Source organism: Triticum dicoccoides, chromosome 1B (genome assembly GCF_002162155.2).
Source record: "Triticum dicoccoides isolate Atlit2015 ecotype Zavitan chromosome 1B, WEW_v2.0, whole genome shotgun sequence".
NCBI lineage: Eukaryota > Viridiplantae > Streptophyta > Magnoliopsida > Poales > Poaceae > Triticum > Triticum dicoccoides.
The window spans coordinates 512,118,244-512,138,001 of record NC_041381.1 but is presented as its reverse complement, the minus strand read 5'-3'; positions in this window follow the sequence as shown (position 1 = coordinate 512,138,001).

Genomic DNA, 19,758 nt, shown 5'->3' with positions numbered 1-19,758 from the left:
CTCCTCCTTCGGCGTCGGCCTCCATCGCCGCGGCCCCCAAGTCAGGGTTGTCGACGTCGCTCTCCGCTCGGTCGGGGACGAACTGACGGGGCGGGCCCGCGGTGCCGGCTGAAGGTTGGATGAGGGGATTTTGACTCGAGAAAAACCAAGAAAATCAGAAGTCGGACTCGGCTGCAAAAGAAGACAAAAGAACAAGAGAGACGACTTACAGCAGGTGGGGGGTTGGCGCATGAGTACGGCTCCTTGCCGAACCGCCAATCCGCTGCGAGATTGCAGTTCGCAATATAATTCACCGTGTCTGCCACCTCCACGTGGGGCATGTCCTTGGAGCACAGCCGACTCGGGTCCCGGTGGCCGCTCATCTGACAGATCAGATGAGGTCGGCCTTGAAGCGGGAGGACTCGGCGTGCCACAAAGGCGGCCAGCAGGTCGGCCCCGGTCAAACCCTCCGACTGCGTCCGCACTCGGAGTCGCGCGACGGCGCTGGCGGGAGTCAGCGTCTTGACCCGGTGGGACCAGCTGGGAAGCCTCCCAGCCGGTACGCCGGCTGCGTAAGGCGGCAGATTGACCCAGTCACTGTCGGAGGCGACGTTCTTCACATAAAAATATGACCGCTGCCACATCTTCACCGACTTAATCAGTGGGATGGTGGGAAACGGGTTGTCGGCCACCGATCTCCGCATCATGATGAAGGCACCACACTGGGCCGGCACGTCGGCGACGTGCGTGCCGAGCTTGGACTGAAAGAACTCCCCCCAGAACTCGATGGTGGGGAGAACACCGAGGAAGCCTTCGCACAGGGTGGCGAAGGCGGCCAGCAGCACCACCGTGTTTGGGGTAAGGTGGTGCGGCTGGAGCCCGTGAAACTCCAAGAAGGAGCGGAAGAAGCTGCTCGCCGGCAGCCCCAGGCCGCGCATGAGGTGCGAGCGGAATACGACCCGCTCGCCCTCCTCCGGCGCCGGCGATACCTCCCTCTCCGGCGCAGCACGGGCTCGCACTAGGTCTGTGCCGAGGAGGCGATGCGTCTTGCGGAGGAACTCAATGATGTCGTCATCCACCTCGGAGCCGTCCCACACGCCGGAGTGCATGGCAGGAGGTGCGGTGGCAGAGGAAGAGCTCATCGCCGCGGGCGTGGCATGGTTCGGCGCGGCGGTGGCGAGAGGAAGAAGAAGCAAGAGGAAAGCAAGGGGAGTAGGGGAAATGGGTGCGCGTGCTCCGTTGCCCCCTCCTCCCGCCTACTTATAGGCTCGTGGGCTGAGAAGCCGATGGGGCGGGCGTGGGATTAACTGTGCACAGGACCCCACACCCCCCACGATTTACCACACGGAGTAATTGCGCGCAGTTACGACGTGGGAATCCCAACCGTCCGCCCGGCCGTAGCGGATCCGTTCGTGTGCCGAGGCGCGGTAGTGGCGGGCCCCGCCTGAGGCCCTGTCCTGTCGCGCGCGTGGGTGGGCAGACTAACCCTGCCACGCGGCGCCACGCGACGGATCCGCAACGGGCGGCCGCCCGGAAGCTTATTAGGCACGCTGCCTGGATTCCGCTACGACCTTCAAACTCTTTAAGGGGCAAGACGGCCTTCTGCGAGTCCGGCTCCAGCTAGTCGGCCTAGAGGAAGACGGCGAGCAAGGTCCAGATTCCACCAGAAGGAAGAAACTGCTGAGACTCCTCGATATATCACCCTCGGTGCCTCACCAGCTTCAGGGACTACTGTCGGAGTAACGGGCCACGAGTAGGCTAACCCGAGCCCCTGAACCTTTCAAAACATCGGGGCCGACTGCGCCCCTCAATACTCCGCGATAAGGAGCCGCCTTCTAGGAGTCGGCGGCGGCGGCAAGGCCGCCGACTGTCCCTCACGGCCGAGTCCCAGGGACGACTTCAAGATAAGCCGACTCCTATTGGCGGCTTCCAGAGAAGCCGGCTATGGGGAGTCGGCCCGCGACTCCGACTACCTCCTGCCTTCGCCACGATGGACGGGACGGGGTACGGCCACCACATGGCCCATCCCCCTCCCGCTTACGAAGGGTCGGCATGGCTACAGTGCGCCATATTGATGGAGATCTCCATCCGGCACGGCACTGTTGCCATGCCTGCCCTGACCTCAGCCCCCGTGGGCGGCGCACTGTGCCCACGATGGCCTGCCTGTACGGCCCGAAGATGGCGGGTCCCACCCGTCAGTGGGGGAACAAAAGACGGCAAGAGCGCCACAAGGCGGACCCATTGGGAGTCGGCCCCGGGAGTCGGCCGGCCCCTCCCACGGGCCCCACACGCCATTAACCAGACAAGACAGGGAATGGCAACAGTGATCGCCCGTCAGGCGGCGGCACTGTTGCCACGACCCCATGACCAAGCCAGCGTCATTAGAAGCACGGCTACAGTACGAGGCCTGTCGGCGGGGCCCGCCAGTCGGCGGGCCCCAGCAGTCGGCGAAGAAGACGGCGGCCTAAGAGACAGACGGCTGGGACCCACACCCAGCCGGATTACCATTGCATCCCAGGGGGCGGGCCTATATAAGCCCCCCGGGGCACCCATGCAAGGGGGATCGCTCTTTTAGACTAGACCAGATCATATAGGAAGGAGGGAGCTAGCCTCACCTTCTCCTACCTCCAGGAAATAGCTCAAGGAGAAACCTTGTACTCACTTTGCCGTAGTGATCATGCGGAGACCCCGCAGAGCAGCAGTAGGGGTGTTATCTCCACGGAGAGCTCTGAAGCTGGGTAAGATTCGCCGGCGTGCATGCCTTCGCCTCATCCCGTTTCCAGACACCGGCGACATTCTACTCGCCCCCACCATGATAAGCCATCCTTTGGCATATGTCGCATCCAACCCCCGACAACGGCATCTTCGGTCGGAACTTGGGCGGCCACTGCACTTGCCGCAGGGAGGGGGCGAGGCAGCGCAGCCCCGTCGCTTCTTCGGGAACGTGTGTCGACCGGGCCAACGGAGGAGTGCCCGCCATCGGAGTTAGCGGCAAGATCTAGTGGTCGAGGAAGAAGATTCCGATGCACCCCTACCTGGCGCGCCAACTGTTGGATTTAGGGATCCGCAAACCCTTGAGAGGTTCGAACACTAGGGTGCGTGTGGAGATCTCACCCTACCCAGCCTGCCTAATCGCGATCCTCCCTAGCCTAGTGCGTCGAGCTCAAAGAGACAAAGAGAAGCAGAGGTTTATACTGGTTCGGGACACCGTTGTGGTGTAATACCCTAATCCAGTGTGGTGTGGTGGATTGCCTTGTAGGCTGCGGATGAACTAGTACAATGATGAACAAGCCTCAAGAGGTGACGTGTTCTTGAGCTCGAGAGAGCTGGTATGGTGGTCGGGTGAGAATGGATATGATCCCCCTTCCATGGTAGTGGCTAGTCCTATTTATAGTGGCCTTGGTCCCCTTCCCAAATATGAGCGGGAAGGGATCCCACAACGACCGGATTTGAAAGGGGACAAGTAGTACAGTCTATCTTGACAAAAGTATTCCTCGCCTGCGAAAAGCCTCTGGTCATGACACTGCAACGGGCTCGTCGATGACCTCCATCCTGCTGTCCTGGCGGTCTTGGTCTCGTTGCACCGGAATGGAAACCTTTGAATGATTCCTCGGGACTCCGTGCCTGCGGCTTGCCTCCTTTGCGCCGAAGAGGAAACCTGCACTCTGTGCCCGCCTGGCCTTGGTCGTCGTGGCTCACGTAAGCTGAGCCTCGTGAGGTACCTTGCATAGAACTCTTCGCCCCTCAGGAGCTAGCCTGAGGAGGCCAATCCCCTCGGGGGTCTTGGCGTCGTCCGCCTCGCAAGGCTTGGCCCCTCGCAAGGGTCTTGTGTTGTTGATGCTGAAGCTGGGTCATACCAGGCTGTCGAAGGAGCCACGTGGTGGGCTGCATACCCCCGACTCCAGGACGCCGACAATGTTTTTTAGCCAAGTGTCATATATGTGAATTATATCATGTCGTCCTTTTTTTGTATTTCTCATTGCTTTTGTCGATAATGTTTGTATATTCAACTGCTCTTCCTGTGCATCAGTCATTTGAATTGGTGATGGAGAAATCTGGAGTGAAAACAAGGTCTTCAGAGCAGACAATGCTACCTAGTGAAGCAGATATCTTGCTGGTTACAGATAGCTCTTCATAGGAGGATTCAGAGGCAGATGACCAGTCCTATTATCCCCCTGAGGTGTATGCTCAAACTTGGTAGGGTTATATTACTCATATCATGCATATGTTGTATTGCAGTGCTTAGTTTTTACAATATATACACAATATTGAATGCCATCTCCTTAGTTGACACATCATATATGTGATTGCCCTCTGCTCACTTCCTTAGTATATAAATCATATATTTGAATTATATCATGCCATGATGTTTACATAGACAACATGTATCTGAATTATGGCATGACAACCCATTTTCTAAAGACATAATATAGTTATATCATCTCATCCTGTTTACATAGTCATCATATTTTGAATTATGTCATTCTATCTGTGAATTATATCATGCCATCATGTTTCTATCAATGTCATGTTTGTGATTTATGGCATGCCAACCACTTTAATAGACACATCGTATAGTTATATCATGTCATCATGTTTACGTAGTCATCATATTTTGAAGTATGTCATTTTATCATGTTTAGTTAGCCATCATACATGTGAAATTGTGTCATGTTATCCTGTTTAATTAGCCATCATATATGTGAAATTATGTCTTGCTATTCTGTTTGGTTAGACAACATAAATGTGAATTATTTCATGCCATGTTTTCTTCCCTACTATCCATTGCACCTGTCTATCTTACAATGTTTGTACATTCAATTATTTTTCTTGTTTATCGGCCATTTCAATTGGAGGGGGTGATGGCAGTATCTGTGGGAGTAAAAACACGGTCTTCAGAAAAGATCGTGCTACCTGTCGATGCAGATAGAACCACGGTTGTACTTGCCCAAGAACCAGCCCCACCACACATAGCCCAGACTCATGCAGATTATACCCCTACCCAGTTGGACACAGAACCAGCTACACCCCTTCTAACCCCAACCCCAACAGATAGTAACCCAGTTCCCGTTGACACAACACTGTCTCCACCACAGAGCACCCAAACACGAGCAGTTAGTAAGGCAATAGAAGTGCCCAAAGCACGAGGACCACCACTCCGAACCCCAAGTCAACGCTTAAAGCAGAATAAGAATTGTTCTCGGGTCAGGTTCCGTAGCTATGGTTCATACTACTTTGCGCTTGCATCACTGTATTTACTCATACCAACTAATTTCAAATTTGAAGGATGCAATTGAAACTCCAATGGCGCAACAGGTATGTTTTAAACCTATTTATTTAATGTGTTTGATGTTGTAACTTGCTCTATTTGATTTCAGTTTCAATTGAATAAACAATTATGTTCTCATTCCATGCACATTACAAGTGTTGTTATTGTTGTGTAGTTTCCCACACTTATATTCTGTCTATGCTGCTTTGTCTTAAATAGATATGATTTGAACTGTATCTATCTTGATTTGTTAACATAAACTAGAATGATATAGACCATACAGTGACCATCCTGCATAGATATATGTTTGTTTCATGCTGTTATCCTGTCCTCCTTACTATTGAGCTGGTTTACCAAAATGAGTTTCATATACTACATTGTAAACCTGTGATGTGTTTGTTTGTTTCTCTTTTAGAACGCGGATAAAATATTGGAGAAGAGTACCCCGTTACGCAATGGTAAAGGAAGTAATGCAGATAAGGTTCAAGATAGTGAGACATCTCTGTTGGTCTCCAAGAAAGCTGATAAAAACTATATTGAAGACACTAAGACAACCCCAAAGTCTTGTCTTGATGTAGTGTTCGAGTTACTAGCTACTACTGTTGGCACCAGCTCTTCGAACTCGCTGCCTGAATCAATTCGACTTCTTGAGTCTCAACTTCAAGTTGAAAGACATCGATCAGATGTTATGCGACATGAAGCCGAAGGACTGAGGAAGTCCTTGCAGAATTCAGATGCATACTTTTTGGTGCAACATCAAGTGCTGGAGGATTTAAGCGCCAAATAAGAGAAAGTTAATAAGCTTGCTAAGCATCTTGCCAGCATTATGGGTACCCAGGATATTGTTTCTTGAGCTCTTCTGAAGTGGTTTCAGTTCTATACTTGTTTTGCTGCGGCGTTTATATGCTGCTTTGTTCCCTATATTTGCACTTGTGGCGAACTTTGATGCCCAGTGGATGTAATATGTATAATAGCCATGATAGCCTAGCATAAGTTGCTTGCTTATTTATTTCCTTATTGTCTTGTTTATTTCTTTGCTTGTAGTCAGTGCTGTTCTTTTTCCGCGGTTTGCTAGTGGCCGCAATAACCTATTTTTTAAAACTAGGCCATAATAACCATGGGCTACATATTTACTGTAGTTACCATGGGCCTCCTACGGGTCGTAGAAACAATGGGCCTTCCAAGGGCTGTAGAAACAATGGGCCTTCCATGGGGCATAGAAACAATGGGCCTTCCACGGGGCATAGAAACAATGGGCCTTCTACAGGCCGTATCATCAATGGGCCTTCTACGGGACGTATGATCGGTTGGCCAAACATGGGCCAATAACAGACCGCATTATGGCCGTAAACGGGCTAGAGTTGGAATTGTCCGTTCATGGGTCGGCCATAATGGGCCGTCATTAATCGGCCGTATTTGATGATGCTATGAAAACGGCCCAACGTATTAACGGGCCACAAACGGTCCGACTGTAACCACGGGCTGAATTTGGCCCACAAGCAGAAAATGACAGTAACGGGCCATAAGTAAACAAATGCTAGAAATGAGCCCAAGAATAAATGGGCCCTGAGAAGGCCGAAAGATAACATGGGCTGGAAACGGCCCAATAGAATAATGGGTGTTAATGGGTATAAAGTGATACACTGTTATTACGGGCCAGTTTCACCACATGTCGTTAATGGGTATAAAGTGATACACTCTTCATTATGGGCCAGTTTCACCACGGGCCGTTAATGGGCCAAGAGTTACAAAGGGCCTCATATGGGCCGAAAGACGTCATGGGCCATACATGGGCCGGAAGTTAAAACGGGTTGGAATTATATTGGACGGCCCAGATGATGCTACTGGGTCTGATTTGAATAGGTCATAACGGGCCCTGGGTTAGCGGGTTGTAAATGGGCTATATGCGAACATGCCGTTAACAGACTTTCCATGGGCCGGCCCGCCACCTTTTGACTAAGTCAAACGGGCCGGCCTTTTCACAGGAATGGGCCTCTGTTGGGTCGTGCCACGTGTCGACGTATCATAGGCGCCTTTGGTCCAATGAGTGGATGACATCTGTCCCAACGGTGAGCCGACACGTGTTTCCTCCAGCCAATGATGATTTTACACGTGGAAAATCCCCATTGGCCAGGGCTGTTAACGGGTTATCGGATCCAAAACTGTACCCGATAGCTTAACAATGTTCCGTTATGGTGGATGCCATGTGTCGGTCACCCTTGACGAAAGCACTTCTATGACGCGCGATTTATCATTATCAAAGTGGACACTTCCGTGATGATAATTTTGGTAATGTCATGGAACACTTCTTCGACAGCATAGGTATGACTATCTTGATTCTGTCATAAAATCATCATGGATGTGCATGTATGACAGAAAACGCGACCTACTGGGACAAACATGTATCATCACAGAAGTGTATTTTTTTGTAGTGTTGACAGAGTTCTTCAATCACTGCCACTAAGCTACAAAGGCTTCGTGATGAACTACAATATGCAAGGGATGGAAAAGGCTATTCTCGAGCTCTTCGCGATGTTAAAGGCCACGGAGGTAGAAATCAAGAAGGAGCATCAAGTGTTGATGGTTAAGAAAACTACTAGTTTCAAGAAGAAGGGCAAGGGTAAAAAGAAGGGGAACTTCAAAAAGACTGACAAGCAAGTTGTCACTCTTGGGAAGGAACCCAAATTTGGACCCAAGCCTGAAACTGAGTGCTTCTACTGCAAAGGGACTGGCCACTGGAAGCGGAACTGCCCTAAGTATTTGGCGGATAAGAGGATGGCAAAGTAAACAAAGGTATATTTGATATACATGTTATTGATTTGTACCTTACTAATTCTTGTAGGAGTGCCTGGGTATTTGATACCGGTTCGGTTGCTCATATTTGTAACTCAAAGCAGGGACTAGGATTAAACGAATATTGGCTAAGGACGAGGTGACAATGCACGTCAGAAATGGTTCCAAGGTTGATGTGATCGCCGTCGGTACGCTACCTCTACATCTACCTTCGGGATTAGTTTTAGACCTGAATAATTGTTATTTGGTGCTAACGTTGAGCATGAACATTGTAACAAGAAAATAAAGTTTCTATGATCTGATCGTGGAGGAGAATATTTGAGTTATGAGTTTGGCCTTCATTTAAGATAATGTGGAATAGTTTCACAACTCACGCCACCTGGAACACCATAGTGTAATAGTGTGTCCGGACATCGTAATCGCACTTTATTGGATATGGTGCGATCTATGATGTCTCTTACCGATTTACCACTATCGTTTTGGGGTTATGCATTAGAGACAACTTCATTCACTTTAAACAGGGCACCGTCAAAGTTCGTTCGGACAACACCATATGAACTGTGGTTTGGTAGCAAATCTAAGCTATCGTGTCTTAAAGTTTGGGGATGCGATGCTTATGTCAAAAGACTTCAACCCAATAAGCTCGAACCCAAATCGAAGAAATGTGCCTTCATAGTATACCCCAAGGAAACAATTGGGTACACCTTCTACCACAAGTCCGAAGGCAAGTTTTTTGTTGCTAAGAACGGAACCTTTCTAGAGAAGGAGTTTCTCTCGAAAGAAGTGAGTGGGAGGAAAGTAGAACTTGATGAGTTAATTGTACCCGCTCTCAATTTGGAAAGTAGCTCATCCAAGAAATCAGTTCTCGTGATGCCTACACTAACTAGAGAGGAAGCTAATGATAAAGATCATGAAACTACAAATCAAGTTGCTACAGAACCTCGTAGGTCTGGTAGAGCAAGATCCGCACCAGAGTGGTACTGTAATCCTATTCTAGAAGTCATGCTACTTGACCATGATGAACCTATGAACTATGAAGAAGGTATGATGAGCCCAGATTCTGATAAATGCCTTGAAGCCATGAAATCTAAGATAGGATCCATGTATGAGAACAAAGTGTGGACTTTGGTGGATTTGCGCGATGATCGGTGACCCATAGAGAATAAATGGATCTTCAAGAAGAAGACTGACATTGATGGTAATGTTACTGTCTATAAAGCTCGACTTGTTGCAAAGGGTTTTCGACAAGTTCAAGGAGTTGACTACGATGAGACTTTCTCACCCACAGCGATGCTTAAGTCTGTATGAATCATGTTAGCAATTGCCGCATTTTATGATTATGAAATCTGGCAAATGGATGACAAAACTGCATTCCTTAATGGATTTCTTAAAGAAGAGTTGTATATGATGCAACCAAAAGGTTTTGTTGATCCTAAAGGTGCTAACAAAGTGTGCAAGCTCCAGCGATCCATTTATGGACTGGTGCAAGCATTTCAGAGTTGGAATATACGCTTTGATGAGGTGATCAAAGCATATGGTTTTATACAGACTTTTGGAGAAGCATGTATTTACAAGAAAGTAAGTGGGAGCTCTATAGCATTTCTAATATTATATGTGGATGACATATTGTTGATTGGAAATGATGTAGAATTTCTGAATGGCATAAAAGGATACTTTAATAAGAGTTTTTCAATGAAAGACCTCGGTGAAGCTGCTTATATATTGGGCATCAAGATCTATAGATATAGATCAAGATGCTTGATAGGAATTTCACAAAGCACATACCTTGATAAAGTTTTGAAGAAGTTCAAAATGGATCAGTCAAAGAAAGGGTTCTTGCCTGTGTTACAAGGTGTGAAGTTGAGTCAGACTCAATGCCCGACCACTGCATTAGATAGAGAGAAAATGAAAGTCATTCCCTATGCTTTAGCCATAGGTTCTATCATGTATGCTATGCTGTGTACCAGACCCGATGTGTGCCTTGCTATAAGTTTAGCAGTGAGGTACCAAAGTAATCCAGGAGTGGATCACTGGACAATGGTCAAGAACATCCTAAAGTACCTGAAAAGGACTGGGGATATGTTTCTCGTTTATGGAGGTGACAAAGAGCTTGCAGTAAGTGGTTACGTCGACGCTAGCTTTGACACTGATCCGAATGACTCTAAGTCACAATCCAGATATGTATTCCTATTGAATGGTGGAGCTGTCAGTTGGTGCAGCTCCAAGCAGAGCGTCGCGGCGGGATCTACGTGTGAAGCGGAGTACATAGCTGCTTCAGAAGCAGCACATGATGGAGTCTGGATGAAGGAGTTCATATCCGATCTACATGTAATACCTAGTGCATCGGGTCCAATAAAAATCTTTTGTGACAATACTGGAGCAATTGCCTTGGCGAAGGAATCCAAATTTCAAAAAAAAAAGAAGAAACACATCAAGAGACACTTCAACTCCATCCGAGATTTGGTAAAGGAGGGAGACATAGAGATTTGCAAAATACATACGAATCTGAATGTTGCAGACCCATTGACTAAGCCTCTTCCACGAGCAAAACATGATAACACCAAGACTCCATGGGTGTTACATTCATTACAATGTAATCTAGATTATTGACTCTATTGCAAGTGGGAGGCTGAAGGAAATATGCCCTAGAGGCAAAAATAACATTATTATTTTATATTTCCTTATTCATGATAAATGTTTATTATTCATGCTAGAATTGTATTAACCAGAAACTTGATACATGTGTGAATACATAGACAAAACTATGTGTCCCTAGTATGTCTCTACTAGACTAGCTCATTAATCAAAGATGGTTAAGTTTCCTAGCCATGAACATTAATTGTCACTTGATAAACGGGATCACGTCATTAGTGGAATGATGTGATGGACAAGACCCATCTGTTAGCTTAGCATAATGATCGTTCAGTTTTATTGCTACTACTTTCTTCGTGCCACATACATATTCCTCCGACTATGATATCATGCAACTCCCAGACACCGGAAGAATGCCTTGTGTGCTATCAAATGTGACAACGTAACTGGGTGATTATAAAGATGCTCTATAGGTATCTCCGAATGTGTTTGTTGGGTTGACATAGATCGAGATTAGGATTTGTCACTCTGAGTATCGGAGAGGTATATCTGGGCCCTCTCAGTAATGCACATCATATGAAGCCTTGCAAGCAATGTGACTAATGAGTTAGTTACGGGATGATGCACTACGGAACAAGTAAAGAGACTTGCCAGTAACGAGATTGAACTAGGTATGAAGATACCAACGATCGAATCTAGGGCAAGTAAAATACCGATGACAAAGGGAATGACATATGTTGACATTGCGGTTCGACCGATAAAGATCTTCGTAGAATATGTGGGAACCAATATGAGCATCCAGGTTCCGCTATTCGTTATTGACCATAGAGGTGTCTCGGTCATGTCTACATAGTTCTCAAACTCGTAGGGTCCGCACGCTTAACGTTCGATGAAGATATGTATTATATGAGTTATGTGTTTTGGTGACCAAAGGTTGTTTGGAGCCCTGGATGAGATCACGGACATGACGAGGAGTTCCGAAATGGTCGAGAGATAAAGATTGATATATTGGACGATAGTACTCGGACACCGGAATGGTTTCAGAAAGGTTCGGGTATTTTTCGGAGTACTGGGAGGTTACCGGAACCCCCTCGGGAATTGTTGGGCCTACATGGGCCATAGGGGAGAGGGGAGGCAGCCCATAAGGGGTGGCCCGGCACCTCTCCCATGGGGAGTCCGAATTGGACTAGGGGAGAGGGCGCGCCCCCCTTTCCTTCTCCTCTTCCCTCTTCCTTCCCCTTTTCCCCCTCCATGAGAAGGAAAAAAAGAGGCATCCGGATCCTACTAGGACTGGGAGTCCTAGTAGGACTCCCCCCTCCTTGGCGCGCCCCTTGTGGCCGGCCTCCTCCCCTCCTCCTTTATATACGGGGGCAGGGGGCACCCCAAAGCACATCAATTGTTCATAGTCGTGTGTGGTGCCCCCAACACCGTTTACTCCTCCGATCATATTGTCGTAGTGCTTAGGCAAAGCCCTACGTGGATCCCTTCACGAACACCATCATCACGTCGTCGTGCCGACAGAACTCATCGACTCCTTCGTGCCTCTACTGGATCAAGAGTACGAGGGATGTCATCGAGCTGAACGTGTGCAGAACTCGGAGGTGTCGTACGTTTGGTACTTGATCTGTTGATTCGAGAAGACGTTCGACTACATCCACCGCGTTAAGTTAGCGCTTCCGCTTTTGGTCTAAGAGGGTACATGGACACACTCTTCCCCTCTCATTGCTATGCATCTCCTAGATAGATCTTGCTTGAGCGTAGGATTTTTTGAAATTGCATGCTACGTTTCCCAACAAACATCTCGGTGGCTAAGGCCATTGAAATGGGGTGGGCTGGATTCAAATTCAGAAGAAATCTTACTGCTGATAAGCAGACTTTGTGGGATAGTTTGAGAGACAGATGTGAGAGGGTCAGGATGTATGATGGCAAAGATCAGCCACAATGGATGCTGATAGCCAGTAGACAATTCTCTGTTAGATCACTCTACCACTCCCTAGTTAAAACTGATGTGGGATTCCCACACAAGTATCTCTAGAAGATCAAAATCCCAACAAAAATTAAAATGTTCCTCTGGCTCATTGCCAGAAAAAGTGTGTTGACTAAATATAATCTAATCAAAAAGGGGTGGAAAGGGAAACATGGGTGTATCTACTATGGTCATAATGAAACCATTGATCATTTGTTTTTTACATGCTTAGCTACTAAACTCTTGTGGAGCGTGATCAAATGCTCATTTAATCTGAAAACCTCTCCTAAGGGGGTTGATGACTGTATGGGCCTTGGATTAGAAACTTTGTGGATAGAGAAAGAAAAGTAGTGCTAGTAAGAATCTGTGCTATCATGTGGACGATTTGGAAATGCAGAAATGATATTACTTTTCAAGATAGAAAGATAAGTGATCCCATGACTCTGATCAAACTGACATGCAATTGGCTTGTGGATTGGGCTGTTTTGCAGGAAAAGAAACGCAGGGCAAAACCTTCTGATGCTTGGGGCAAGGCTAATCGAGCGAGTAGCAAGTGAGGTCTATAAGGCATCGCAGGGATGGAGAGCTAGGGTGCTGCGGCTGAACTAGATGATGTCATCTACCTGGTGATTCTCTTATCTGTTGAGGCTGCTACCTCTTGATATTATGGTCGCTTGTGGCCCTTTCGCTTAAACTGCTTGTTACTTGATCTACCTGGATCTGCTTAATTTTTGGTAGTTTATAGGAGTTCTTCTAGATTTAGGCAGCAACGGTACCTGAACCTATTTTGCTCATTGGTTTCGTTAATGAAATCGGAGGGGAGTTCCCCCCTCTTTTGCTAAAAAATACCATTATTTCACACATTAACTTCTGCATACCTTGGTTGTGTGGCCTCAACTTTGATTGCCTTTGTTATGTACAACAACTTGTCCCCTCTATTAATGAAATTATACGCGGTAAGCACTATGGAAATCCACCAGCTCAAACGTCAACTTTTCCTTGCGGCAATTCTTGGAATCACCGAAAACCACATCAAGAGCAATCTGTCCAAGTGACTTTTCCTTTTTTTCTGGGAATGACACCATGGAACTACATGTTACTCTCACTAAGTTTGGACATCGGAAAGCCCATCCCTTGGAGGGTCTTAGCATACAGAATGTTCAATCCACTGCCACCATCCATAAGGACTTTATTCAGTCGGATGCCCCCAACAACTGCGTCGACCACCAATGCTTGCCGCCCTGGAGTGGCAACGCGCACTGGGTGATCTGACTGGTCGAATGTAATGGGAGTCTTCGACCACCTCAAGTACGTCGTAGTTGCCGGAGCAACCATATTCACTTCCCTATTAATGACTTTCAATCGAATTTTGCTCTCTACATCAGCAAAAATCATCAAGGTAGCATTGACCTTAGGGTAACCATCATCTTCCTATTCTCCTCCTCCTTATTAGATTCCTTCTCACTGGGCTGGTCCTCTCGGAAGCCATGGGGCTTACTGCTTGTGATAGAGAGGAACAAGAAGAGCTTAGGTCCCAATTACATAGACTACTCCAACAAGAAGAGCTGAAGTGGTTACAGAGATATAAAGATAAAGAGATTAAAGATGGGGATTGCAATACAAAATATTATCATGCCAAGGTGAATGGTAGAAGAAGGAAAAACAAAATATTATCATTAGAACAAGAGGAGGGTGTGATTGAGGGAGAGGACAACCTCATTAAATACATTACTAATTTTTACAAGGAGCTTTTTGGGCACCCAGAAATATCCACTATCAATCTTAGCACTCTGGGGGCAGGGGATTACTGGGGGACATGCAGAAATGCTGACTAAACCCTTTTCAATGGAAGAACTACATTATGTGGTTTTTGGGATGAAAAAAAAACTCCTGGCCCAGATGGACTTCCCATTGATTTTTATCAACATTTCTGGGATATAGTCAAGTGGGACCTCATGAAGCTATTAAATGAATTTCAGGCTTGGAAATTAGACATAACAAGATTAAACTATGGAATCATCACTTTGGTCCCAAAAACTGCTGATGCTAAACAAATACAAAAATTTAGACCAATCTTTTTATTAAATGTCAGTTTCAAAATTATTACTAAGGTGTTGATGAACAGACTTAGTGCAGTGATTAAACCTATCATCTTGCCAACACAAACTGCCTTTATATAAGGCAGATATATAATGGAAGGGATAGTAGTGCTGCATGAAGCCCTCAATACTATTCATCATAAAAAACAAAGTGATGTGCTATTCAAGGTGGATTTTTATAAAGCATATGAAAAAATTAAATGGCATTTTGTCTATAGAATGCTCAAGATGAAACAATTCCCAGATAAATGGTGTGATATGGTTATGCACACCATGATAGGTGGGCAGGTTGGGATTAAAGTCAATGACATAATTGGTCCTTATTTCAAAACATATAAAGGATTAAGACAGGGGGATGCCATGTCTCCTCTATTGTTTGATATAGCTGCTGATGCTTTGTCAATCATTCTAAATAAAGCAAAACATGTAGGTTATGTCAAAGGGGTCTTAACTGAATTGGGGATGATGGAGCGATCATGCTGCAATATGCAGATGACACAATCTTCTTACTTAAAGATGATGAGGAGAGTGCAACAAATTTAAAATTCATACTTACTGCCTTTGAGCAAATGTCTGGCTTGACCGTCAACTTTCACAAAAGTGAGATTTTCCTATTTGGGGAGGCCAGAAACAAGAGTGAGATTTATCAAGAAATATTCACTTGCAAGAGAGGGGAGGTTCCTTTCAAATACTTGGGGTTACCTGTGACTGATGTAAGGCTGGGAAATAAATTCTGGAAAAGTGTCACAAAGAAAATAGAAAAAAGATGTGCATGCTAGCAAGGGAGGCTACTTAATATGGCAGGGAGAGTTACCCTTGTACAAGCATGTCTGACAAACATGCCAATGTACATGATGTCTTTTTATCCCCTGTCAGTGGAAGTGAGGAAAAAAGCGGATTTCTTTAGAGCCAGGTTGGTCTGGCAGGAAAATCAAGATAGAAAGAAATACCACTTAGTAAACTGGAAAACTTGCTGCCTTCCAAAAGACTTGGGGGGTTTGGGGATCTTAAATTTAGAACTAATGAATAAAGTTTTATTGGCTAAATGACTGTGGAAATCGGAGACAGAGGATGGAATGTGGGTTAGAATTCTTCTTAATAAATATGTGAAAGGAAAATGTATTTTTGGGATAAAAAAGAAGGCTGGAGACTCCCACTTCTAGGGGAGCCTCATGCAGATTAAAGAGATTTACTTGAAGAATGTGAAGAAGAAACTGGGAGATGGAAAAAATACTCGTTTCTGAGAAGACTGGTGGGTGGGATCCAAACCTTTAAAGGAGGCCCATCCAAGTCTGTATTTTATTAACCTAAATCATAATATCTCTGTGGCTGAAGCCATTGAAATGGGGGTGGGCTGGATTCATGTCTGGGGTTGGGTGTGACATATGCCAAAGGATGGCGTATCATGGTGGGAGCGAGTAAAACGTCGCCGGTGCCTAGAAGCGGGATGAGGCATAGACACGAACGCTGGTGTACTTTACCCAGGTTTGGGGCTCTCCTAGGAGATAACACCCCTACTCCTACTCTGCAGGGTCTCCGCATGATCACTAAGGCACTAGTGAGTACAATGGTGCTCCTCGAACTGTATGCTAGAGGTAGAAGGAGGCAGGGCTTGCTCTCTTCTCCCTCTATTTATCAGTCTAGTTCTATCTGGTTCGGAACCCTTTGCATGGGTGCCCTGGGGGGTTTACATAGGCCTACCCCCCCTAGGGGTACATTGGTAATCTGGCCGGGTGTAGGGCCCGGCTGTCAGTGTCTCCGGTCACCGGCTTCTCTGTCGGCTGGTAGTCCCTGCCGACTGGTCTGGTATGGAAGGCCGCCTCCGCCGCTAGCGGGTCTGGTTGGCTGGTTACTGTAGCCGCAAGGCTAATGATGCATGCTTGGTCGGGGGAAGGGCGTGGCTATAGTCTCGCCGTCTAGTGGGAGATCACTATAGCCTCACTGTGTCTCGTCTGGTTAATGGCGCACGGGCCCCGAGGGAGGGCCTGACCGTCTCCCAGAAGTCGGATCCCCTTGGGTCCGACTGGCTAGGCTACGCCGCCCTCTAGGCCCTGGCTGCCTGGTAGGGCCCGCCGCCTGCAGGCCGTACCAACAGGCCGTCATGGGAGCATGTCCCGCCTGTCAGGGATGACGTCAAAGGTGGAGTGGCAACAGTGTCGTGTCGTGCGGAGATCTCCGCCTGTACGGGGCACTGTGGCCACGCCAAGCCCAGAATACGAGGGTGATGGGCTACACTGTAGCCTCACCCTATCTTGCCTTCTTTATGGGGTGGCGCAGACTCTGAGGGCGCCGGGGGCCGCCTGCAAGGAGTCGGCCTCTCCGGAGGCTGCCAACTAGGAGTCGACCCATGTTGGTGCCGTCTTCTGGTACTAGGCCGTCTTCTAGCAGCCGGCCGTATGAGCCAGCCGACCACCAGAAGGCGGCGCTTCATTCTGTAGGCTCGTGGGGCACCGCAGGCCCAATGTCTTGAAAGGCTCAAGGACTCGGGTTGGGCTACCCGTGGCCCATTACTCCGACTGTAGTCCCCGAAGCTGGTGAGACGTCGCGGCTGATAAGTCGGGGAGCCTCAGCAGTTTCCTTCCTGACTATGTTTTTGCCAAAGGCGTGGGCCGTCTCCTGGCGTGCTGGCTGCCAAGAGCCGACGTTACCACACGGGTTCATTTGATAATTTCGAAGCGCCAAGGCGGGAAATAGGTGGCGTGCCGGTAAGCCTCTAGGCTTGCCGCCCGCTGTAGATACACCATGCAACGCACGCCAGCCGGGCCAGTCCTGCCAACCCACGCTCACAATGAGACATGACAGCGGACTGGGCCCGCCACCACCGGGCCTCGGCGCGCGGGCGGATTTACTGCGGCCGAGGCGGGCGGTTGTGATTCTGGGGGGAGTTACTGCGCTGTAACTCTGTGGAATAAACGCGGGGTCGTGGACGCAGTTAATCCCACGATCCCACGCCCCGCCCCCTCGGCTTCGTAGCCCGAGGGCTATAAGTTGGAAGAGGAGGGGAGCGGTGGAGCATGCGTGCCCTCCCCTCCAGTCGCCATTTTCTCCTTCTTCCTTCCCTGCTGCTGCCGCATCTCCATGCTCCGCCGAGGCGCCGCCGCAGCTCGCCACCACCAGCTCCCTTCGCCCCAAGCTTCTCGCTCAGTCTCGCCTGGAATCCATGGCGCGTGAGAAGGGAGGTGACTGGGACGGCTCGCTGGTGATCGACGACTACCTCACCTTCCTCCGGGCCACGCGTCAATTGCTCGGCATGGACTCTGTCAGAGTGCGCGTGCCGCCAGAGAAGGAAATCTCGCCGGCGCCGCAAGGAAACGAGCGGGTTGTATTCCGCTCGCACTTCCTCCGCGGCTTTGGCCTGCTGGCGAGCCAATTCTTCTGCTCCTTCATGGAGTTCTACCATCTCCAGCTGCATCACCTGACGCCCAACACCGTGACGCTGTTGTCCGCCTTTGTCACGGCGTGCGAGGGCTACCTCGGCATCCTCCCCACCATTGAGTTGTGGGGACCCTTCTTCTACACCAAACTGGGCACCTCTACCAAGGAGAAGGCGGCCCAGTGCGGTGCCTTTGTCGCGGTGTGCCGGCCGTCGGTGAAGAACGCCTTCCCCGTCATCAAGCTATCACAGTCAGTGAAACTGTGGCAGAAATCATATTTCAATGTGGAGAAGGTCAACCCGGCAGTCGACTTCATCAACTTGCCGCCCTACGAAGCCGACCCTCCGGCTGAACCTCAGGCCAACTGGGGCTACAAGCCGAAGCCCGTGTCAGCCTCCGCCACCGCCGCCATCAACCAGCTCCGAGTGCTGACGGAGGCGGAGGGCCTCGTGGCGTCCGACTTGCTAGTCGCCTTCATCGAGCGCCGGGTTCTCCCGCTTCAAGGCCGGCCTCATCTGATCTGTCGGATGAGCGAGCACCGCGACCCAAGCCAGACATGCACCAGGTCCATGTCGTCTGCCGAGGTGGCCCGACTGGTGAATGAGATCACCGACCTCAAGCTGTCGGAGGGGTCTTGGCGGTTTGGCAAGCGGCCATACTCCCGCACCAATCCACCGCCTGTTGTAAGTTCTTCAGCTCTCTCTTTTTTGTTTTGCCTTGGTCTTGATCTTGGTCTTGAATAGTCGATCTTTGGACATAGATCTACATGTCTCTGGCGACGGCCGTCGTCATGGGGCCGGGTGGAGACTACCAACCGGACCGGGAGGTAAGCGACGTGGACGACCCCGGCCTGGGGGCGGCCGCCTTGGAGGACGACGTAGTAGGCAGCGGCGACGGAGCAGGCGGCTCTGAAGAAGGGGGCGGCATCGAAACTTGGCCCGATGACGACAACGAGGAAGACGAGACGCGCCCCACGCGAGGCGCCAGCAGAGCAGGCGCGGGCCCCTCTGTCGAGCCGACTGATCGAGGCGGCTCGCGTAAGAGAAAGCAAGGCGCCGTCTTGTTCGGCAGCGCGCCGAAGAAGGCCAAGAACCCGGCCGCTGCGACCAGGCGGAAGGAGGCCGCGGCGAAGGCGGCCAAGTTTCGGAAGCTCCCTAAGGTGCCTCCCATGGTGTCAGCGTAAGTATCTGTTCTCGTGCTTTCCTTTCTTGCTGATTCTGTCTAAGCTTTATTGCTTCATTTTTCTTGACTTAGGGCCCCGCTCTCCCTTAAGAGGTCGACCACCGCCTCTGTCATTGGGTCGGCGGAGACCTCCACTACCACCCGGCGAGTCGATCCGGCCGCCGACCTCCGGGAGGCGTAGGAGCAAAACACGCAGGAGGCGCGCGAGGAGCAGGAAGCCACCCGCCTGGAGAAGGCGGAGGCAGACAGGGCGGCGGCCTCCGTGCTGAAGAAGATGGCGGAGGCTGAAGCTGACATCGCGGCGAAGAGGAGGCTTGAAGAGAACACGCGCCGCCATGAGCCGCTATTTGTTGCTCCCTTGAACTCCGTGCCGCCCCTGCCAGAGTTCACGGCACCGACTGGGGGAGTCGGCGACGAGCAGCCGACCCTAGAGAGGGAAGGTGGCAATGTCGTTATGCCGGACGTGGTCGTGCCTCCGCCTCCGCCACCGCCATCTGGAGGGAC